We start from the raw sequence: 25,113 nt of genomic DNA, 5'->3' as shown, positions 1-25,113 counted from the left end.
ATCCATACATGCAACAGAAAAGTTGGGCCCCTGCCTTTCACCATGTTTAAGACTTTACTTAAAATGAGTCATAGGCCAAAATCTAAGAGCTAAAACTATGAAACCTTTAGAAGAAAACATATGAGTAACTCTTGATGACCTTGGGTTAGGCAAATAAAAATGGACAAAGAATTTGAATAAGCATCTCTCTAAAGAAGATAAATATACAAATGGCTAAGGAGCACATAGAAGGTGCTCAGAATCCTTAGTTTTAGGGAAATGAAAATCAAAGCCAAAGGAGGTGCCAGTTCACATTCACTAGATGGCTATGATAAAAAAGATAGACAATAACAAGTGTTGACAAAGATGGGGAGAAACTGAAACCCTCTCTCATTGCTGGTGGGAATGTAAAATAGAACAGCCACTTTGGAAAACAGTTTGGCAAAAAGTAAACATACTTACTTTGCCCTAAAAATTCTACTCCCAGGTAAAATCCTAGCTAAGAAAGAATTGAAAACATATGTCCCCATTAAACCAGTATATGAATGTTCATAGTAGCATTGTTTATAATAGCCAAAGAGTGCAGAGAACCCACCCATCAAAAAATGGATGGATAAGCAAAATGTGGCTTATCCATATATTGGAATACTATTCTGCCATTAAAAGGAATGAAGTACTGATACATGCTACCACATGGATGAACATTAAAACATGTAAAATTAAAGAAATCAGATGCAGAGGCTATGTATTGTATTATATCATTTACATGAAATGTCTAGAATGAGCAAATCTACAGAGACAAAACAGATTAGCTGTTGTTGGGGGTAGGAGAAAGAATAGGGAATGACTGCTAAGGGGCATGGGGTTATTTTGGGGGTGATAAAAATGTTCTGAACTTAGATAGTGGTGATTATTGCACAAGTTTGTGAATACATTAAAAGTCACTGAATTGTGATCATACATTAGAAGATTTAAAAACAAACTAAAATCAAAAGACTATGTACTATATGATTTCATATATATGAAGCAAAAATAATCGGTGGTGATAGAAATCAGAGTAATGGTTCCCTCTGGGGGTTACTGACCTTGATAAGCATGAGGCACCTCACAGGGTGTTAGAAATGGTCTCTTTCTTTATCAGAGTAGTAATGAAGATATGTATCAGCATTTATACCTGAGATGTAAGTGTAAAAAAAATTCATGTATAAATCATGGTGTTTATGCACTTAAGATTTGCATACTTTCCTATATCCATGTCATAACAAAATATTTGAAACAATTGGATAAATATTACATTTATTTATAAGGGTCACGTTTTTAGGTCTTAGTACAATTATAAGTGGATAAAAAAGTTTTATGTGATTTATAATTTATTTTGCAAACAGGATAGTTTTATCTCCGATGTACAGTGAACGCTTAATTCAAAGCAGCCACCTTCTCTCCTTTCCTTCTCTCCTTTTATATTTATTTGTTTTTATATTGGAGAATGATTTGATAATACAAGCCTGCTCACAATGTAAATAATTTCCCTTCCCATCTCTGAATTCTCTTTACAAATGACAAAAAGATCATCTAATGGGTAATAATCACTATTCAATTTTTAAAGGAAGGAAAAGTGAATAGAAAAGATAGAAGTATTGTATCAGTACAAAAAATAACCTCATAAATAATGAAATTTGCTAGTCTCTGCATATTTAACAACATCTGGAAAGTACAAACTGTTTCTTCTTATCACAAGAATTACTTATTAAATATTATATTTATAAAAACAGCAATAGGCTTGCCAATTACTATAAATATAAGTAATCTTTGTAAGATTAAAATAGCCTTTAATTGTTTGTAAAGACAAAATTTCTATGATTGATTAGATTTTGCTTATCATTAAGCATTCTTTTAAATTAATATTTGGCTTCAGCTTCTCAATGATTCAACTCTGGAACTATTAATATTTGTTAATTTTGATTGAAATGTGCCAAGAAACCTCATGTTAATAGCCACGATAACAGAGAATTCTTTTCATTTTTTTTTTTTTTGGCTTTACTCAAAATATCATTCTAGATCTGTATTTTGCTCAAGGATAATTTCAACACACATTAAAAAGAAAAAATAAAAATCAAAAAACCTCAAAATATATAAAATTTCTATTTAGTCTTGATAATTTTTAAAAGTATAGGAATTCTGGAAATGGTATACTATAATTTATTTGTAGACAATGAGCATAATTATTCTACTTACAAAAAAGTTAAGTCATACTGTGATACTGCATATGCAGATAATGTACTAATTTGATTCATACTCGGTGAGAATTCATACACATTTTAATGTATCAATTTAATGGGGCTTAAGAATGCCCAGATAGCTGGCAAAACATTATTTCTAAACCTGTCTCTGAGGGTATTTCCAGAAGAGACCAGCACCTGCCTTGGGGGACTGAGGCTGGCCCTGCACAGTGCATTTGGGCACCATCTGATCGGCCCGAGCAGAACACAGAGGCAGAGGAAAGACAGGTGTGCTCTCTGTGCTTGAGCTGGACCATCCAACCATCCAGCCCTCAGACATCGGTGCTCTTGATCCTCGGGCCTTTGTGGGCGTGGACTAGAACTGGACCTCCAGTTTGCAGATGGCAGATTGTGGGACTTCTCAGTCTCTGTGATTTCATGAGCATTGGCTCATGCAATTGGCTTTGCAAACTTTTCAAGATTCATTTTGATGAATTTTAGATATTACCTTTTCCTTCCCCACATGTATAAAGGAAAGGGGGAATAAAAGGATGCTGAATATATGTGTGTGTATATCTGCAAGGATGTCATTTTAGCATGTACAGAGTATATATTTTTAATATATAATAAAAAGATAGTCAAATATGTAGAATTATAGCCAATCACATAAATATAGAAAACTTAGTTTCCTTGCCTTTCTAAGGCAATATGTACAACTCCTTCCTTCCTACTTTCCTTCTTCTCCCCCATCTTCTCTCCTTCCTTCCTGCCTTCCTGCCTTCCTGCCTTTTGTCTTTTTCTTTTTACTTTCTGTCTCCCAAGCCCCACCCCCTCCATTGCATTTTGTAATTGTTGACATGTCTGGTCATGTACTAGATCTAATGTATGGGTTTAGATAATCCCAAACACTCATTTAATTATTTCCAATGGGCTTTTCTTCTCTAGATGGAAACAAAGTCATTTTCCTAGGCATAGAACAGGAATTAAATTGACAAATACCTCTTAAGCACTCACTGCATTTTCTTGCTCCAGTGGCCATTAAAAAAAAAAATCAGTTGATGCTAGTGAAAGTCTTTGAGATCTATGTGTGAAATATTTTAATCTCAAATTGTTGGTCCTTTACCAATTATGAAAACATTCTGACCTGTAGTCTTTTTTTTCAGAATGAAAATCCAAAGTTAAAAAGAGGTCAGGTAGTTAAATTTCGATGATGTCATCAATGCAGGCCAATGAACTAAATCCTTCAAGAAAAAAAGAAAAAAGTCCATTTTGGCTACTGTACAATTGCCAGAGTGGCATTTTCCCTGCTGTTCCAACACTTGAGGGCATGGGAATGTGAACAGATTTCTACTTTTCTCAGGAATTATAAAAGTGAAAAACCACAAGTCTATTTACTTATTTAAGGACAGCTCTCAGGATTTAGTAACATTACTAAGAAAGACTGATTAATTTTTCCCCAATTATTGAAATAATTTTAATTCAAATCAAAGTAATCTAGGTTAAAAGTAGGGAGCTTTTTCTGCAGGAAGAAATAACAAGACCTCGTAGGCCTTATTAAGCCCGTATTAAGCCATTGTAAAGGTTTTCCTTGGCTTTAAATGTACAGTGCTATGTGGTCTACAAAAAAAGTAGCAAGGGATTCCTTAAGTTTTCTACTTGTTAAGTGGTCCTGCTCAGAGTTACTGTGGACCCACTTCAAAGCAATATTCTGAAGACTAAATAATAAAACTAGTTTTGTTCAAGTGCTTTTTTTTTTTAATTCTGAGGTTTAAAAAAAGAGCTATATTCAATATTGAATTTTTTTCTCTTTGCAAAACAATGTATTTATGCTGGAGTCTTTTTCTTGTTTCTGCAACTTCAGGGAAATGGCACACTGGGATTTCAGAAGTTCTAAGGATATATTTTGATATTTTAATAGGCCTATTGCCAGCTACGATTAGACACTCAATAAATAATTGAATTGAATTGTTTGGGTACTTTCATCGAGGGGAACATAATATGGATTTCTTTTTGTTTTTGCTTTAGAAAATTCCTGGAAAGTCTTCATTAAGTAGAAAACAAAACAAACCATAAGATCCGCAAGGAATAAATAACAAAATCGACTTCGGGGCTATGGAGTTTGACTTAGCAGCTTGTACCCCATCCTTTATAGCAAAACCACTCCGCTAATGTGAAGCAGCTGGGCCGATTTCACAAAACGGCCTGAACTGTTGAAAAGCCATTAAGAGTCTGATGTATGTAGAATAAAAAGGTTCATTCAGCTTTTTAAAAGGTTTCCCAATATGGAGTGTTATTTTATTTTATAACCAAGTCTTAGTCATATTAAGTTTAAATGCCACAGAAAATTTTAATGACCATGTGGCTGGCTTTTTTGGTGAAATAGCAAGAATTCTTCAACATACCTAAAATTCTTTCAGAAAAAAATTGGTACAAATCTATAAGGCACACTGTGCAAGTTCCCACTATTAAATGCAGTGTTAGAAAATTTAGCAATACGTGAAGGATGACTGACCATTTATGATTGTATGGTTACCTAAATAAATTGGAATCAATTTCTTTAATCCTAAAGCACAGAATCTCTTGGAAATAATGAAAGCCACTTGCTTTCCCTTTCAAAGGTCTGACCTTCAAATATTAACTGTATCTTTTTGAATTTAGTTTTTATAGATTGATTTAAAATATATATATATTTTAAATCATTTTTTATTTTTTTAAATTTTTTAGGGACAGGGTCTTGCTAGGTTGCCCGGGCTAGCGTTGAACTCCTGGATTTGAGTGAGTCTCCCACCTCAACCTCCCAAAGCCTTGAGATAACAGGTGTGAGCCACCTGGCCCAGACTGTATAATTTTAAATAAACATACCTGAATCTTTTCCTAATACTATATATGAAGGATTATACTTGTGCCTCCATTTCTCGCTCCTGTTTTTCCTCTGAAGGTAATAGTTATGTGATACTTTTTATGCATTCACCTGCTTTACTTGTTATTTTGATTTTTAGAAAGTCTATCTTTGTGCCCTTCAAATTATTCCTAAGAGAGATGAAGTGTTAGCTTATCAATGTGGTCTGTCTTCTACCTGCAAAGAAGTAGATATGATGTGGTTCTCAGCAGACTTATAATTATACAGCTACAAGAGCATAAATGTGCTGCAAATGTTCTTCTGTTCATCTGATGTACGCACCAGTATATGGGCTATTAAGACACGTTAAGCCGAAGTGGAGGAGGGTTGGCGCCCAGAGAACTCACGTGAGCGCAAGACCCACACGCTAGAGACAGGGTAGTTCCAACTTGCTGAACATCATCACTCTGCTATTTTAGTGGAAGGCCCGCGTGACACTGTGATTTATAATAAGAAATACATATCTGGTTTTATCTCCATTCCTAGCACAGAGCTCCTAGAACTCTAGTAATTTCCTAAGTGATAAGAGTGAAGGGAGCACACCTTTTGTTATAATATTTGACCTTTTGTCCTTAATTCCTGCAAAACTCCAGAGCAACAAAGGTGAAAGGAGTGTCTTTTGTTATTCACAACAAGCCCCTTTCGACCAGACTGAGTTTATGCTAATGAGGTGATTTTTGGAAAGCCCTGAGATAGCCACTGGATGGGAGCTGGTTGCCAGGGCAACCAACCACTGTGGCTAGAGCTCTGGGGACAGCAGAGGGGCTGGAGCTGGTCTGTACCTCCCAGTGATTTTAAGGATCATGCCTACAGAATGAAGCCTATGGAAAAACCCAGCACACTGGGTTCAAAGAGCTTCCAGGTTGCTGAACAAACACAGAGGAGCTGGTTGGATGGTGCTAGCAGGGAGGGCACGGAACCCCCCTCCATCTCTTCCACCCGGCTGTCCCTGAGCTGTGTTCTCTTTTAATATAACAAACTAGTAATTTAGTGAGTAAACTGATCCTGAGTCCTGTGAGCCATTTAAGCAAATGATCAGTCCTGAGGAGGGGGCGTGGGAACCTCCTAATCATTGAGCACTGCTCACTCGGAGCACAGGTGACAATCTGGATTTGCAGTTGGTGTCTGAAGTAGGTAGGGGAAGTCTTGGGGAATTGAACTCTAAATCTGGGGGATTCGACGGTAACTCTAGACAGATATATGGAGTCCGAATTGGGTTGAATTATAGGATGCCCAGTTGGTGTCTGCCGAAGAATTGAGTTGCATTATTGTGGAACTCACCCCCCCTCCCATGTACATCTGGAAACCAGAAGTGCTATGTGACAGTAGAGTAAGAAAACAGTTTTTTTTTCCTAACACACTAGTCACAGTAGAAACCATGGTTCACAGGAAATAGGCCTGGCCATCTTCCACGACAGTACATGAGAACGAGAATTGGGAGTCCAGGATTTGGTCAAGTTGGGAGGAACATTCGGGCACGTAATCAGCATCTACTTGTGCAAGGCATTTTGCTAGACATTATAAGGGAGACAGCAGTGACATAAGACGGTCCCTAACTTCAAGGGGCTTATCTATATCCTGTTTGAGAAAAGAAAAGAACTTTTATCTGAGTTGCTTTATCTTAGATTATCAAGCCCAGAGAGACATTAAAATGAGACAGCAGTCACACCCCATTGCCCCCTTGAGCTATGTATTCATTTCTTGAAACTGCTGGCTATTGCCACAAGTAGTAATAAATTAACCGAATCGTGCCACACTGGACATTATAACCCACGCCCTGTAGGTAACAATGTATAACCCCATATGGCTACAACGCATAATTCATCACTAATCAATGTTATTTTTGTAAATCGATGAGCATTTCTGACAACTTTGCATCAGCCCACTGCCTGGCATCCTTTTTTTTTTTTTTTGGCCTATGAAAACCTCCTAACAAAGGCTGAATGAAGCTCATGTCCCGGGTCCCTTGGGTCTGCGTCTCCCAGGCAGCTGCCCCCACTTTGGCTCAAGTAAACTCTTCAAACTGCACTTTGTTCCTCAGCCTCTTCTTTTTAGCTCCGCATGTCGGAAAGAGCAGATGTGTGAATTTTTTTGTTCTCATGCTAAGGCAGCGCTGTGCTGTCCAGAGCGGTTCCCCCGGGGCCTGGCACTGCTAGTCGGTCTTAAGGAAGTCGTTAGAAAATTGCATGCATTTTGAAATCCTGCAAAATACACTGAACAACTGCTGATGCCAGGGAGCACGTCTTGGCGAGTCAGCCGTTGACCGATTACTGCGTCTCCCCTGCAGCACTTACGGAACCGTCCCCGTGTCCCCCTCTCTCCCCTGCCCTCTTCTGCCCATCTCTAACATGGTCCCTGTGGACTCCTGGTAGCGTTAGCTTTTCTCCCGCTACGCTAGTTCCTAGGTGCTAAGTGGAGCATTGTATACTTAAACATCGAAGGAGGGCTTTAATTGACTCAACCACTTGACTTCAAGCCACAGTTCAATTTCAGCTGATAGGACGCCACCTTTTATAAGGGAAGAAAACATGAGATCTGTAAGTCAAACGGGAGATAGGGCGAGTGCTCCTGCCTGACATCTGGGGTTCTATGAATTCTGTGAAGCTTATTCAGCAGTTCATGAGTTCCTGTTATCAGCAGTGATAACAGTGGCTGCTAGTGATGATGCCGAAGATGTTGAGCCTTTAGCTGGGATTTTTCTTTGAAGTTCAGTGTATCGAGCCACCAAAGCTCAACTCTAAGATAAGATGGGAAATAGAAGGTAGAAAATGCTGAAAACATCGATGGGTATAATTTACTTCTTCACCATTATGTTTTCTAAAGTTCTCAGGTCACTTAGGTAAGGAATTATAATACTGTGTGAATGTTAAATAAAAGTCACCAATTTTGTTTTCAGAGACGAGATTAGTGTACATCTTGAGAAGACAGTTCTTGGTAGGGCAGAGGGGACAGGGATCATTCCTTTTTCCTGGAACAAAGTACATAGCAATTTCCACACGGCTGCTTTCTCCACTTTTCCAATGATCACGGAAGGACATTACAGAGGAACCTTGTTAGGGTCTAATCACTGGGCCTTACTGTGTTCAGGACACGGTTGTTTTTTCACTAGTTAGCCGTGTTTCTCATCAGGATCACCTGAGATAATTATTGAACGTTGACTTTCCCGGACCCTCCCCCAGATAACTGTATCGTAATCTCTGGAGATGGGGCTGGAATTTTGCAGGAATATTAGCTCTCCAGCTGTCTCTTACATACGCTAACAGCTGAGGGCCAGTACTTTCTGAGTGCATAGTTTTTAAATCCTGGAGGGATTTATGAAATTTACTTTTTTTTTTCCTTTGAGTTCTGGGAAAACCTGGCATTTTTATCTTTAAACATAGGAAATATTAATGAAGGTAAACGTTGGCAGACTCATCCCTTCCAGTGGAAGGCTCAGCACGGCCACAGCAGCATCAAATCACAAGAAAAAGAAAAGCAATAAAATCGATTTTTTTTCTTCCCCAAACACAGTCAGTAATGAGAAGCTCTTGAGGACTGGTTGAAGCATAACATGACTGAGGTCACTGGGGATGACATGCTGAACTCTGACGCCCCACAATGCTCACAAAGAGAGTAGGTTTGCGGCAAATTGCACAGTTGCAAGTCTACCTCGAATATCGAAAACCTCTCTGTGGGTAGATAGTGGTGGTTACACATGCACTATGCCAATTCCGTGTAAAATATGCCCAAACAGGAGTGTAACTGTGCCTGGTCATAACTTAGTCAAGAGATGCTCCATGCTATTGAGATAGCTGGGAGGTGGCTGCATTTGGAGTCTGGTGACATTTCAGCCTGAGTGAATGCTCCTATTTTTGTAATCTCCACGTACACTCTGCAAGGTTGCACTCGGGCATCCCACGTGTTTGCAGATCCATTTTTGTGTGATGTGAACTTTTGGAGGTGACTCTCTTGTGCTCCTCTCATCCCAGGGACTGCAGTTAGCTCCACACCCAGACTGCCCATTAATCCAATTGTTTTCTCACAAATTTTGCCCCTGGAAGGTGCAAAATCTGGAAGATGTTTAACCCTTTGGTTCACCTTGGGTGTTTTTGAATATATTTTAACAAGATTTTTTTGATATTTGAATGAGAAGGAGGAAATGGAAATGAGAGTGTCTCTACTGAGTCTTGTCTTGTAAATCTTAGTATTTATTATTTATTTCTTATCTATTATTATCTTATTTATTTTTTGAGACGGGGTCTTGCCTATTGCCAAGGCTGGAGTATAGTGGCCCCATCATAGCTCACTGCAGCCTCAAATTCCTGGGCTCAAGCGATCCTCCTGCCTCAGCCTCCTGATTAGCTGGGACTACAGGTGCACACCACCACGCCAGTCTAATAAATAGACCTTGTTTCAAAGCCTGATTTTTTGCAGCTGTGTAACCGTGGCCATCTTATTTGATTAATCTTTCTAAGTTCTCATTTCCTTATCTTAAAAATGCTGTTGTTTTCATGACTAAATGAGATAATGTAGCTGTTTGGCACAGCACCCTGCACACAAAGGCAGATATTATAGTAATGTCATGTCTGTCTCACAACATAGCCTTTCCTGTGCACTGTTCATTTGCAGATCTAAGCCTGGTAATCTCTAAAACATGACAACGTATTTCTTTCATTCACAGGACTAGTCACCTCCGAGGCACAGACTTAGTTTCTATTAGTTATTAAAGTTCTTATAAGTAGTTTTCAATGATTATGAATAATAGAGTCCGCCTCATTCTCCGGGAGGTGAGAGCTCTAACATCACACAGACCGGTTCCAAATCCCGGCTCTTTCCCTTCCTGGAGATCCAACTGTAAGTTTCTTAGCTGCTCTAAGCTCAGGTTGCCATCTCTAAAATGGGAAGAACAATAACCATTTTGTAGTCTTATCATGAAAACTTAAAAATGTGTAAACTACCAAGCAAATACTCTCTAAATCCTCTGCTTAGTAAATGTTAGTTCTCTTTACTTCTACTTAAAAAAGTCCAGCAGTATTCACTAATTTGGAGAGTGTCTGCATTCGCCTTCTTGAAATTACCGCAGCCGTGGAAGGCCCTAACTGGCACATGGTAGGTAGGCGCCTGCCATCTCTCCATCCTGAAACCCGCCAGATGACTGGGAAGGCGTGAAGCACAGCAGGTGCTCAACAGACGGTGAAACGGGAGCGGATGGGGCAAGTGGAAACTGAATTAACAGATTCCGGAAAGGTGAAACCTGAGCCATAATGTGGGGACATGCAGAAACTTACTGAATTGCGCCACAGAACCCTAACCAGTGTAGGAGTTTGTGGGAACAGGGATTGTGGTGTCAAGTGGATAGAGCCAGAAATTGCTGGAAGTCTCTTTAAGAGGTAATCAGACCACTCCTTGTAGCTGAGCAGTAGTTACACACACACACACACACACACACACACACACACACACACACTCACTCACTCACAAACACACAACCTCTCCATGATCCTAAGAGAAGCTGGGTTTTGCAGCCTAGAGTGGGTAAACTTGGGGGGAAGCAGCAGTGAGCCCAGCTGAAGGTGTGGGGGGGTTCCATGCTGGAAAGTACGTATTAAACTAAGACATCCAGCTATCTTCCTTTCTTATTCAGTTCCCAGGCAATAAAAATCAGGCTAACACGTTCAAGGCAGAAGTTTGAAAGATTTTTTTCTGGAGAATAAAACTATACCATGAAAACAGATCTAAGGATATTAACAAGAAGGGTCATGGCCAGATTACCTGTAGCAAAGCCCTGTCGTATGTATATACTCCTCTGGTTGGCCAAATGTCCAGACATCTAAGGAAAGTCTCTAAAATGAAAAACAGAGGTAGAAAAAGAAACCAGAGGGGGAAGGAACTTGAAAGCAATGGCAATTTTAATGTGAAGAGAAGAAAATCTCAAAAACAAAAAAGAAAACTCTATCGTTAATATTTAAAAGTGATAAGAGAAAACAATGCATTCATGAAACCATAACAAGAAAAAATGATTCATATTACAGAAAAGGGGCTCTTGGAAATTAAAAATGATGCTAGCTGAGATGAACATTCAATAGGAGGACAGAAAAATACAGTTGAAGTCATATTCCAAAAGTTAGTAGTGAAAGGCAAATAAATGAGATTTAGGAGAGATAAGAAAGGTAGGGGACCAATCCAGAACTCCTTGGCCAAAAGGAGTTCTAAAAAGACAGAACAGTGAATATGGAAGGGAGAAAATTATTAAAGAAATAAATTTAAAAAGTTTCCAGAACTGAAGGGTACCGGTTTTTAAATGAAAGGAATCCAACAATTGCTTAGCACACTGGATGAAGAAAAATCTATGCTATGGTTTGTGAAATTTTAGGCCACCTGAGGAAAGGAGAAACATCAATGGGAGAGAGAAAGAGATCACATGTAGTGAAGAATCGTGTATCAAAATGGCAGATGACAGCCTGAACAGCAACCAACCCTGGAAGGAGAGACACAGTAAAGCAAAGGCTTCAATATCCTGAAAGAGTGTTTCAACCTGGGATTCTACACCCACCCACACTAGCAGTCAGGCTTGAGGAATAGAAGAGACAGTTTCAAACATGGAAGTTCAAAAATGAACCTATTATATATCCTTTCTTAGTGAGTCTCCGAAAGGCATGACAAAATCCAGAAACAGGATGCCTTGGTATCCAGAAAGTAGGGAATCCAACATGTCCTTTCCTATATAAAGGAAACCCCAGGCTGAATGAGGAAGTGTGACGCCACAACAGCTGTGTGGACGGTCTAGAGAGTGAGTAGTCGAGATTTGCGCAGGCCAGGTGGCTCCAGGCGGGCTGTCTTCAAGAGGACAAAACACATGCACTATCCGATGTGCTTACACCTGTTGAAGAAACATTTAGGACTGTAGGAAACCAAGATGAGCAAAATGAAGACAAATATAAAATAAGAGTTATACAAGAAAAGCAATTGCGTTAAACTACATGATTCAGCTCATGAATATGTCTGTACATTCACAGTGACGTGAAAAGTCAATACTGATGTAACTGAGAATGAAGACACACTCAATCAGCAAGATGGAGAAATTGAAAGTGCAGGTGTCTGCTATGGGTGTGTGTGTGTGGGGGGACACATTAGGTGAAACCTTGTTTCCACAATGGGAAGCCCATAGGTGCCTAAGATTTAAAAATCAAGAAATAGAACTATAAGCATGCCATTTAGGGATGTGAAGTTGTAATGACCAAGGCCCTCGGCCCCCTAAAGTTTCCTGAAAAATCACTGATATGAGACATTAAGAGGAGAAAAGATACACATTTTTTTTTTAAAACGTGCATACATGGGAGCCTTCGGAATGAAGACCCAGAGATACAGGGAAAACTGTTTTATGCTTAGATTCAACAATGTATGGACAGCTGTGCAGAATTGTGGTTGGACAAGAAGGGCGTGATCCAACGCTGGTACCGAGTGGGGAACCCAGCAGGGCCTGTCTGTCTAGACTCTTCCTGGCCTCTCTGAGCAGCGTCCTTCCTCCTGCGTGGGCAGGGCCCTCTCCGGAATGGGGGGCTTGTGACCTACCGTTGAACAAGGTAGGGCAGATAATTCCTCTATGGCCAGTTTGTACACAGAATAATTTTAGGTTTTATGAGAGGTTCTGGTTTCCGTGACCCAGCTTGGGGAAGAGGGATTTTAGTTTCCATGGCTACCTCTGTCCTCAGGGGAGGCAGGAGGACAGGTGAAGATCAGAGAAAAACTTTTGCTCCTGAGGCTCTCATTTTTGGGGTACTGTTTTCTGAGCCCCAACAAAGTAAAGCTCAAAATAAAAGGATGAGCCGGTTGAAGTTTGTTTCCTCTGGGAGCAGGAACCGGGTGCGGGGCAATGCTCTTTCTCATGCAGCCTGCAGGGAATTTTTGACCTAGTACACTGCACATATACACAATTTGAATAAAAATAAAATTATATAAATGTTATATAAGGACTCCCTCTTCAACATGCCCCCTTCTCTCACTCTTCCTACTGAGCAGGTTTCGAGCAAGGATAATGGCACACCTCTTTCTAATCTGTTCATCTGTTTACAGGAACATCTGGCAAAAGGCACCAGCTTTTACTGATGGCAGTTTCTAAAAACAGTCTTAGAAACATTTTCATTCAGTGATTCTCTAACTTTTCATGGCTAAGGACAACATTATTACACCTCTATTCGGCTTGGACACTAGATTTTTGAATTATTTTGTAGCTTTTATTAATACTTTATTTTCCCATTTTGTTTGTTAAACTGTTCAAAGCCTACAAACAAGACTGTTCACATGAGCTATCGTTGTCATGAAAACAAGTTGACTTAGCCCTGCTCCAAAGCAATGATGTTTTGGTTTTCAAAATGACTTGTAGACTTCTTTTCCTAACTTACCACAATTCAAAGAGAAAGATTTCCAACAAGCGAATAAGTGTGAAATGTCAGCCGGCAGAAGGTGTGTCGCAGGAATTGTATGGTGGTCTAGGAACAGGGACCCCATTAGACTGGGACGGCCAGTTGAAGCCTCTTTAAGGAGGTGACTTTTAAACTGAACCAGAAGGACAAGGAGGGCCCAGTCCCTGAGGTTTAGAGAAAGGGTCCTGATGAGAGACCTGCCACTGCAAAGGCCCCATACAGCAGGAACAGGCTTGCCCAGTTTGAGGAACAGGTCAGGGCAATTGCCGTCACACCAATAAAGGAAAAAAGGCATGGAATAAGGTTAGAAGTGTAGGCAGGGACCAGGTCATGAGGCACTGGGCAAATAACCTGCACTTATTTTCTAAAGTCAATCAGAAAGCCATTGAAGAGTTTTAAGACTTTAGGTTATGGAGTTTCAGCAGGAGTAAATTACACCTTGATAGAGCATAAGTTTTTTTTCCTTTACTTCCCTTTCCATTTTCTTTTCTCTTACTTTCTTTTTTTTTATATTAATATAGAAGTCATATAGAAATAAAATCAAAATATTAATATTGTTTACTTTCTATGACAACTTTTGCTCTTCATCGCCCTTTAAACTACTCCTCAGACACTCTCTTTTTTTATGCTGAAAATATTATGGGGGTATAAATGTTTAGGTGACGTGTGTTGCCTTCCCCCTCCCCCCTTTTCCCTGGAGTCAGAGCTTCAAGCACTCTCTTACCTATTAAATGAATTCCTTTTAGTCCTTGGAAACGCATCTTGGTGTCACCTTGCTTAAGCTTTCCCTGGTCTTTTTAGGCATGATTAAAACCTTTCGTACATGGACTGCTCATGGCAATTAGCATATTATATTGTCAGTGTGGTTCTACTCGCATTTTCTTCACTGGTCGTGAGACGCTCCTCCTCTGAATAAACTGAGTTCGTACTTTGTGCGGTTCTATGCTATTTCCTTAGTTCGTACGGATACTACACGGCGCCCAGCACAGAGTAAGCAAACAGTGTTGGTTGGATGACTGTGGCGAGTTCAGTTGACCTGTAAGTGATTGCAGAGCTGGGAGTAGAACCAAAGTCTTGACCTACAGATAGGATCCCTGGACAAAAGCTCTGGGTCTGCCGTAGTTATTGAAAAATCTGCCATTCTTTTGGATATTGCACACATGCCAGGTTATGAGGATCTATATCAGAGCTTCATAGTTGAGGAGGGACAAATAGATTACAGGAGGGACAGAGAAAAATCTCTACCATGAAGGCCCTCCCTGGGCTGGTAGCCATCACTGAGGTAGTGTGATCTTTACCCCAGTGTGCCATCCATATATGGTCACTTTCTATGTAAGCCATGAGGAGAAACTACATACAACCTGAAGGGGGGCATATCAAACAATAATGAAAAGAGAAGGCTGATTGGAAGCATGAGTTGACAAAATTTTGCAATCTCCACTTAGCTAAATAGAATAGTGTATGTGTGAATAATAGACGTTCCCATATACAGGATCATAATTTTCCATTGGACAAATTGCTAAAATCGCCTTGCCTTAAAGTAAAAAGCAATTTAGCATCATTGAAAGTCATTCAAAATGGCAATTATTGTTTTAAAAGTTATTACAGTTGTCTCTGATTTATGATGAACAGGCTAAAGAAGAAATCTGTTAAGCTTTGAGAATTTTACTCTTATTACATGAAAGCAGGGAAAATATAGCAAAAGTCACATCTATTTGGTCAGGAGTTAGTTCATTTTGTCAAAGTTCATATTCATAATGATTCAGATTGGCTTCAACTTGAACAGGGCCAGCAGGGTTATTTTGCATTTTGTCAACCCCTCTCTAAATGGATAAATTCCACTTGTGAACAGCTACCTGTGGTAAAGTAAGTGTGGGCACACAATTATTGGGAAGTCTCATTCATTCATGTTGATTCTGTACAAAGGAGTCTACATTAATGGAAAATAATCTCACAAAGTACTTTCTTAGTAACGTTCCTTGTAAGAATTACTATAATGACTAGATGTGGCTGCATTATATTCTTGTTTGTAAGTTTCTTCCTGAGACCTTTTTCCCCCCCTGATCAAGTGCCAAAGTTGATTAAGGCCTAACTAAGGATAAACTTAGCAAAGTGCCTGTTGAAATTCTTCAAATATTGACATAATTAATATGTATTTTTGGGTGAAGTATTTTTCTTTCTAGGGATAATTATGGAATGTACTAGAATTTAATCAGTTAGCTCAGAGCTACTAATTGAGTGCAACCTGGTAGCAATATAGCTTCTAATTTCAAGAATTTAAATTTTATGGGTGAAAAACTGAAAACATTTAACAAAGTATTTTTTTTTAATCCAAAGACATCTTTCTTAGTCATTCAGTACTTAGGACATGATATTAATACTACTTTTCTTAAATTACATTTCCAGAATCACATTTTCTTTTAATATAATTCAAAATATTTAATATTATGAATATAGTGTCTCTATAACTCATAAGTCAAGATAAGAAGATAAATATCTAGGTTTGAATTTTTAAGCAGAACATTATGAAGCTTTAGGAGGATCATTGTATGTAACAATCAAATGCTTGATTATTAAAAAAAAGAAATGCTAGGGGTAATTTAGTTTTTTTATTTAATTTAAGGTAATTGTGGAAGCCAACTTTCCCAAAAATATTTAAGTATTGACACAAGTAGAGGTTTTAAAGTGAAATTTATTTTAATATTTGTTAGTCTAATTAACATTTGTGATTTATACTAAAAATTAAAACTTTAAGTGTTTTATACATCTTCTTTAGAAAACTCAATTAGATGAATAAAGTTTATTATATTTTGTTCGATGATTCTTATTCTTAAAAGGAGAGTTCTAAACAATGATGATAGAATGATTCTTTTAATGAAGAGATTTTTTTTTAAAGGGGCCTTTTGTAGAGAAAAATCACACACACTTCCTTGTGTTATAGAGCAAGCATCCTGTGTGTTATTTAGAGATCCTTAATCATGGAGGGTGGTCCAGTGGTAATTTACCAGGGGAAAAAAGGAGTGTACAAAAATTTAATTATTATTTGACCTCAAATAATTATATGCCACTAAACTAATTACAGAGCAAATTAACAATGCACCACTAATGGGCAGTGTGCTCCATGCATGACTCACGCATCTTTCACAAAGAATAAGTGATTTGTATTAGAAAAGAGTTGCCAAGGATGTTTTTGGGGATAACTATCGCTGTCATTGCTATGTTAAATCGCAGGCCCAACCTCTGGATAAAAAGAGACGGGCTTATCTTGAGCCAGGGAAACAGCAGCCCCAGCCTGATAGCTGTGAGTCAAGGCCTTGTTTAAAAGCTATGAGTCAGCGCAGGGCAGCGGGCAGCTCTGTTCTCAGTTCCTTCCAAGCCAGCCTTTCAGCTGCTAATGTTCAGGTTGCGTGCTTGATGCTGATTACTTCTGTGAAGGCCCTCAGACCCGGTCTTATTTTCTCCCAAGCATTCATCTTCATTTCCCAGTGAATGAAGGGGGATTTCAGTGGTGCTACTGTGCACAGAGCTAATCGTTCAATCAAGAAAAACACAACAGCTGAAGAAACTGCAGGAAGAATGTTCATTCTAGCATAGAGGCTTTTAATATATGGATGTGGAGTGTACAGATGTCTGCAGTGAGTGTGCTCGAGTAACTTGTACAGTTTATTTTTATGGTGAGGATCCAAATATCCACAAGTATAAACAGGGTTCCCCTAATTTACATGTATTATGATTGAGTGGATGTTTTTATTTTCATTCTATCCCTTTCTACAACTTCTTATGACTTTTTTTATTTGTTCCATTTCTTCTTACGACGAAACTAAAAATAAGTCTGTAAAGACTTATTTTTTTTTTACTGCTTCTTTATTCAACAACCTATAGTTTAATATAACTGGTTGATCAAGAGGCCGCAACCTAGAGGCCCAGGGTAAGTAATGTTATATTTCCGTCAACAACAGCACGAATGTGACAATAAACGCAATACCTGGGCGTGCAACACAACAGAGAACGTGGCTCACTGGAAAAGCTATATCCCTGGTGGCAACCTTGGGATATAAACTCAGGGCCTGTCTATTACTACCACGCTTAGAAAGAGTCTAAGTTGGAAATCCAGATTTTTATGTGACTTCAATTGACTTTTAAAGGTTGGCAACTAATTTAAAAAATTTTAAACACTGCGCAGACCAACAACCTGTTTGCAAGCAGTTTCTGGCCCAGGGGCTGCCAATCTGCACCCCCTGATTTAAACTCTGAAGTTTTAATGGCATCCTTTGTTTCACTTTAACTTACTGAGAAATAATCCTCATTTTCTGTTACCTTCCCTCAATAAAAATTTCTGCAATACACAATTTAAAGTTTGGGTCAAATATAACAATTTTTTTTTTTTTACAAATAATTTGATGTAACTTAATTATTATTACAATTTTGTAGGCAAGAAAAGAGATGCTTAGTGTAATTACATGATTTGCCCCATTAGCACAAAGCTGATAGAACTCATGCCTTTTAAATATTAACAGAAAGTTTGTGTTCTTTTCAATCACCCTGCTCTATGGACTGAATTGTGTCCCCCAAATTCATATGTTGAAGCCCTAGTCCCCAGTATGAATATATTTGGAGACAGGGCCTCTAAAGAGGTAATTAAGGTTAAGTGAATTCATAAGGGTGAGGCTGTAATCCCAATAGGACTGGAGTCTCTTATTAAAAAAAGAGGAGACATCCAGGGTGTGTATGCACAGAGAGACGATGGCCATCTGCAAACAAGCAGTGGCACTTGGGAGACACTAACCCTGCCTACGGCTTGATCTTGGACCTTCAACCTCCACAACTGTGAGAAAATAAAATTGTTTTATTTTTATTATTTATTTTATTTTATTATTTATTATAAATAATATTTTTTATTTTATTTTATTATTTTATTGTTTTATTATTTACTGTTTAATTTTATTATTTATTAAAGCCAAAAAAAAAAAAACCAAAATAAAGGAAACAACCACCACCTTCTCCACTCAAATGATCAGATACTGATTGTTTCATATTTTCTGCAAACCAATGACATTCCAATCATCTATGATGTAAAGAAACTGATCCCATTGACATCTAGATGTCTGACCTTGTGTTGCATGTGGTAGGGATATAAATACATTTGTTGAATGCATTTCCAGTTTCATGCCTGGAAATGGCAATATAATTAAAATGTTTGCTTTTGCTTTTCAATGACAAATGCTGAGTAGATGTAGATATAAATGTTAAAAATCTTCAAAAAGACATAAGGAAATGGCCATATTTTTCTAAAAAATAAAAATTTATCAGCATGAACCATTATTTTTTTCCACTTAACGTATGAAGAGAAAGGTTTCCATTTAGACTTAGAACTGTATTTAATTTCACTCCAAATTATACTTTTTCTCTTCCTGTTTTCTAATTATATATTTTGACTTAGTTGCAAGAAATGCCATTTAAAAAACTAAGACCAAATGTAGTACATAGCATTATATGATAAAATATAATTAAACATAAACATCTAAAGTCTCATTAGTATGACTATACAGATTAAAATGAACCAAAGTATTATTTTATTATAAATTACATGGAAAAGTAAGTAGCTAACACATGCCAAGTATGAAATATAGAAAACAAAATGCTATTGAATTATAAGAAAAAGTGTTTTTTATTAGAAATTGAATTTTAATAATGGATGTCTTCCAAGTTTTTCAGAATAAGCAAACTCAGTAATATAGATGAAAAAAATTATCTCATTTGAAAAAGTTTTCAAGTATGGATCTGGGTGAGAGGATTATATGACTATCTAATGTGAGAGAAAAATAAGGATTAAGAAATTAAATTATGCCTCTTAAGAGGAAATAAAATATTTGCAAGTATAAAAATAATTGATTATTAAGAGTAAAAATGTGTTTGTTACCTAAAAATTAAAATTCCTATAAAACTAAATTTCATAATAATGAAAAGAGACATTTATTCCCATGATATCCAAATACAGGCTATGCTTACTTTATTTATATAAATGACAGGGAAACTGGAAAGAGTTTGGGGGGGGGAAAGGAGGAAAATGCTTCAATTTATAACAGATGTTTAAAATGCACCTTGGGATACATTCATTACGGACATACACAATTAATCCTTCAGAGCCTGCTGCTCCCATGATGCTTTCCTTACCTGCTCGTTGGTTTACACCTGCACATTAGCAGTGCACCTGGTTGAAACGTGAGTGACTCCCAAACACCAGGTTGTTAAAACTTCTTCTATAAATTTTCCTCTTTAAAATGTAGCAAAATAAATTCAGAAACAAAGAAATGCACCTACATAAACAAGTAGATCCCTGAAAAGCACAAGCAGCCACTGGACTCAACCAAAAAGCACAGGTGGAGGGAGAGTTTAAAGGACCGCAGAGCTCTATGAATGGCTTTCACAGTGTCACAATTACAGGAACACCTGGCTCTGCAAACTGGCTGATCCACTGGGAAAATTTTCCAGTGTTCAATGGGCCTCAGAGTAGCTTTAATACATTGAATGAGGGCTCCACACTGACACGGAGTTAAAAATAGCTGGGATCCCAGGCCAATGCCCTTCTTGGTAACTGTTGGTCTGTGCACTAAATAAGTATTTACTATGCACTTGCACTGCACCTATTAGTAGCAAAACTCGAAACATTATGAAACTTGCCTGATTGGGAGAACATATTGAAATTCAAATAAATAAGCTCTCATTTGATGTGAGGATCTAAGAAATCATTACACAAAATAGTAAGTCGAATTGCTGTCTGGATAGGGAGTTGTTATTTCGCTCTCTTTCTATTTTAAGCTACCAAGCTTCGAGTAACAACTTTGTTGAGAAAGCAGAATGGTGCAAAGCAGATGTCACAGGTTACCTTGGTGATGTATCAGTTGGTTCCTGATCATCTTTATTTCAATTCCTGCTATAAATTCAGGATAACATAAATATTCACTGTGCTTATTGTATCTTTCATAGCTATAATCACAAAAGACATTATATCTTTCTGTTTACTGTTAATTCTATATGCAGTGTTTAATTTGGAAACAGAGCTAGAAGAAATTTTTGAAACCTAAACAATGTTTTCATGCATAGGGACACATAAATAATAAAGATAGATAATTGATATTTTAAGAGCACAACTCTTAGTTTCATACTTTCCATCAGTTGAGAAGTGTTATCATCTAATCCTAACAAATACACGAAGTTATTTAATGTTCTACCTTCCAACTAAATCTTCATGGTATTGCTGCAATATCTGGTTGTGAATATCGTGACTTCTCAGACAGACCTCCAGGCACTTGTTCAAATGTAAATACCAAACCACAAGTACCACTGTCAATACAAAAATAAATAACTCTGAGTTTATCTCTGCTATTCTCCCCTTGGCTGATATGGAAAATAAGGAGTAGACTGAATACCTTCCTATGGCTATTTTAGAAATGAAATGAAAGTAACAGGTACTTAACAAGAGTAATATGGCCTCACACATAACAAATTATTTGTCTGGGGTAGGGTAGGGTGTTTCTGCTCACAGTCATCAAAGTGGCTGGATTGCAGCTGGCAGGTTTGATATCACTTCAGAAGAGTAACAGATGCACAAACCAGGTAGGGTCTTAAAAGTCACTGTAAGTGCTTCTTCACCTCTTACTCTGATGGACAGGAAGACATTGGAGGTTTATAGCAGCAGAGTGACACGATTGGCTTTCAGTTTTAATAGTTTCTGGTTATGGTTACTGTGCCAGTGTCCGGTTACTGCTTGGAAAGAAGAGGGCAAGAGCAGAAGCAGGGAGTACAGTTGGGAGGCTACTGCAAGAATCTAGGAGGGGTCCAGAGTGGCTTGGATTAGCAGAGATAAGTGGTGGCAGAGGAAGTGGTCAAATCCTACAGGGCTTTAACATAAGAATTTGGGTGGCAGGTAGGAAAGCAATTCAGCACATAACATCCACAAATTTTGAAAAAAAAATGTTTACTTCTAAATTTGCTATGTGAAGGGGGTTCTATTTATGAGTAGTGTATCAAACTTGCAAGAAAGTTCTATTTATGAGTATTGTATCAAACTTGCTAATTGTGTTAAAATATTTTTGTTCTTATTAATTTTTAACTGATAGATATTCATGGAAAAGGTGCAAAATCTCTAACATATGAATTTTGTCAATATATCTATATAATTCTCTCAATTGTTGTTTTATATATTTTGAGGCCGTGTTATTAAGGGCATATAAGTTCAGAATTTTTATGTTACCATGGTAAATATTTCCTTTTTAAAAAATACATGCAGAGTTTACCTTTTACCATTCACAACGTATTTTTTATTAAAGTCTATTTTGTTGGACAGATTATAGCTATTCCAAACTGCTTTTGTTAGAGTTTGTCTTTTTCATTTCTTTAGCTTCAGCTATTTTATTTCTTTATAGTATGTTTCTTCTGAATATCACATAGATATTTTAAATCAAAATCTTTTAACTACTATATGGTCTGATTCTTTATCATGATCGCTAAAATATTTACAGTGGATCCTAAGACAACTTTTATTATTCTTATTTATCTTGTTGGTATTTGCTTCATTTTTTTCCCTTTACCTATATTCTATTTAGTTTATTAATATTTATTTTGCCTTCTCTTCTCTACTGCATTGAAAGTTATGTATTTTGTTTCTATTTTCTCAGTGATTACACCTTATATGTTTGACATGAATACTTGGCTTTCAAAAGTCCGATGTTAATTACTATTTTTATTTTCTTTAAAAATATGCAAATCCTTATGTTTTAATTCTAATCACCTCCTTCCCAATTTATGTACAGCAGTCCCCCCTTATCCACTGATATGGATATGTTCTAAGACCCTCAGAAGATGCCTGAATCCATGTATAGTACTTCAGTGTGCACCCTATATATACTATGCTTTTTCCTGTACATATGATAAAGTTTAATTTATAAATTAGGTACAGTAAAAGATTAGCAATAACTAACGGTAAAATAGAATAATTGTAACAATATGCCATCATCACTACTCTTGCACTTTGGGGCCATTATTAAGTGAAATAAGAGTTACTTGGACACAAGCAGTGTGATACTGCAACAGTATATCTAATAGCTGTGGCAGCTACTAAATGACTAATGGGCAAGTCACCTACACAATGTGGATACCCAGACAAGAGGATGACTCTTCTGTGTGGAATGGGACAGGATGGCATGAGAATTTCTTCATGCTATTTAGAAAGGCATGCAATTTTAAAGTTATAATTGTTCATGTCTGGAATTGTCCATTTTGTATTTTCTGACTGAAGTTGACCACAGGTAACCGAAGTCATGGGGAGCAAAACTGAGGTTGAGGGAGGACTAGTATATTGCTGCTTTACAGCACTTTAAAATTCCACATTATTTTTATGCCACTAAATTAGTTATTATGATAGTTATTATTTATCAAGTCCATGTGCTATGAAGTGAATGTTTGTGTCTTCCCAAAATTCATATGTTGAAATCCAGTGTGATGGTATTTGGATTTCCAGTGGGGGCTTTGGGATGTGATTAGATCATGAGTGTGGAGCCCTTATAAATAGGATCAGTGCTTTTAAAAAAGAGAGCCCAGCCCTGGGAGCTGTCTTGCTCCCTTCTGCCCCGGAGGGACGCAGGCAGAAGATGGCTGTCTTTGAACCAGGAAGTGAGCCCTCATCAGATTCCTACCCTGCCAGTGCCTTGATTTTGCACCTCCCAGCTCCCGTAACTGTGAGAAAAATAACTTTCTGTTGCTTATAATCCTCCCAGTGTATGGTATTCTGTTATAACAGCCTGAAAAGATTGACACCGCACTTATTTAGATGGATGTGTATGTTTAACAATTAACTGTTTACCTCTTGCTTGTTGCATTCTTATGAATTCAGTTTCCTCCTTCATCAATTATGAACTTTCTTTCAATGAGGGTTTGTAAGGAATAAACTCAGTTTGTATTTGGTAGTGAATGAATTCATTTCATCCTTAACTCTTGAGAGTGTTTTCAGATAGTACTTATTAATGTTTCATGAGAACCTCGAAGATTACTCCACTGTTTTACGGCGTTGTTGTTGTTATGAGTCGGCTATTCTAGCTAATACGTCTTTTCTCTCACACTTAATAATTTCTCCTTATCTTTCGTGTTCTGCAGTTTTTCTCTATATATTGAGGTTTGGTGTTTTGTTTTAATTCGGCTTAGGACACATTGTGTTTTCTAAGTTTCTTTTCTGGAATGTTGTCAGACATTATTCCTCAAATATTACCATTCCCCATCTCTTCTGTTCTATTTTTCTGGTACTCCACTTATACATTTGAGAAAAGGACAACCATTTCCAAGAGATTCCGAGTATTTCAATCCCTCTGTGTTTCTGACACTGAAGTATTTCAGAAGATTGCATAAGCCTTTAAAGAATGTTTATTTTATTTTCCTCAGTCACTTTTAGGTATTGGTAGCAGAAGGGTTTTAATTCCACCGGCTTGAACCAAGATTTGGGAACTCATTTTCTTTCTTTTGGCACCAAGGCTGGAGTGCAGTGGCCCGATCATAGCTCATTGTAACCTTGAATTTCTGGGTTCAAGTGATCCTCTTGCCTCAGCCTCCTGAATAACTGGGACTATAGGTGCATATCACCATGCTCAGCTAATTTTTAAATTTTTTGTAAAGACAGGGACTGAGTATGTTGCCCAGGCTGTTCTTGAACTCCTGGCCTCAAGAAATCCTCCTCCTTCCACCTCCCAAAATGCTAGGATTATAGGCTTGAGCTGCTGTGCCTGGCAAGGGAACTAATTTTCAAACGTTTTTTGGTAAGGGAATATTTTAAAAAATGAAATATTATATTCAAAATAACACTATATAATGCAGAAAAACAGAGGAAATGCTTAGGTAGTAGTGGGTATGGAGTGACACATCTTCCTTTTAATCTCCTGTGATTCCTAGGGTAGCTCTAAGGATCATTAAAGCTCTAAGGAACATACTTTGCAAACTTCTCTAATGGGATAAATTTATTTTCATAGCCTTTTGACATAAGCCTGGCTCCACAAGAAATTCAAAGGCATTTGAGTCAGGTGACTTGGAATATAGTCCCAATTTTGTTATTACTTAGCCATTTTAAAACAAAAACTTAAGACAAGTTAAATTTGAGGGGGTTTAACTGAGCAAAGAACAATTTGCGAATCAGGGAGCCTCTGGAACCAGAACAGAATGGGAACAGTTCCGCGGCTGCGACACGGTCAGATAACATTTGCGCACAGAAAAAGGAAGTGACGTACAGAAAAAGGAAGTGACGTACAGAAAACGGAAGTGTGGTGCGGAAACAGCCGAATTGGTTTGGTTGTGGCTCAGTTTGCCTTATTTCAATACAGTTTGAACAGCTGGCCACGTGTGATTGGCTGAAGCTTGGTTGCTATGATTGACAGAGACTTGGTTACTTGTCACCGGAGCAGGTTACAGTCTGTTTACACGTCCAATCAGGTTACAGTTCACTATGTCTGGAGAAACGTTTAGGTTGAACTTAAAATAGTAAAGAGGCAGCTTTAGGCTAAACTTAATTTCACAGCCATAGGACCCTGTGCAAAGCACTCAGTTTCCTCATTTTAAAAATCAAAGACTGTTG

Source organism: Microcebus murinus, chromosome 15, assembly GCF_040939455.1.
Source record: "Microcebus murinus isolate Inina chromosome 15, M.murinus_Inina_mat1.0, whole genome shotgun sequence".
Classification (NCBI taxonomy): domain Eukaryota; kingdom Metazoa; phylum Chordata; class Mammalia; order Primates; family Cheirogaleidae; genus Microcebus; species Microcebus murinus.
The sequence above is the reverse complement of the archived record's forward strand: the minus strand, read 5'-3'. Positions refer to the sequence as shown.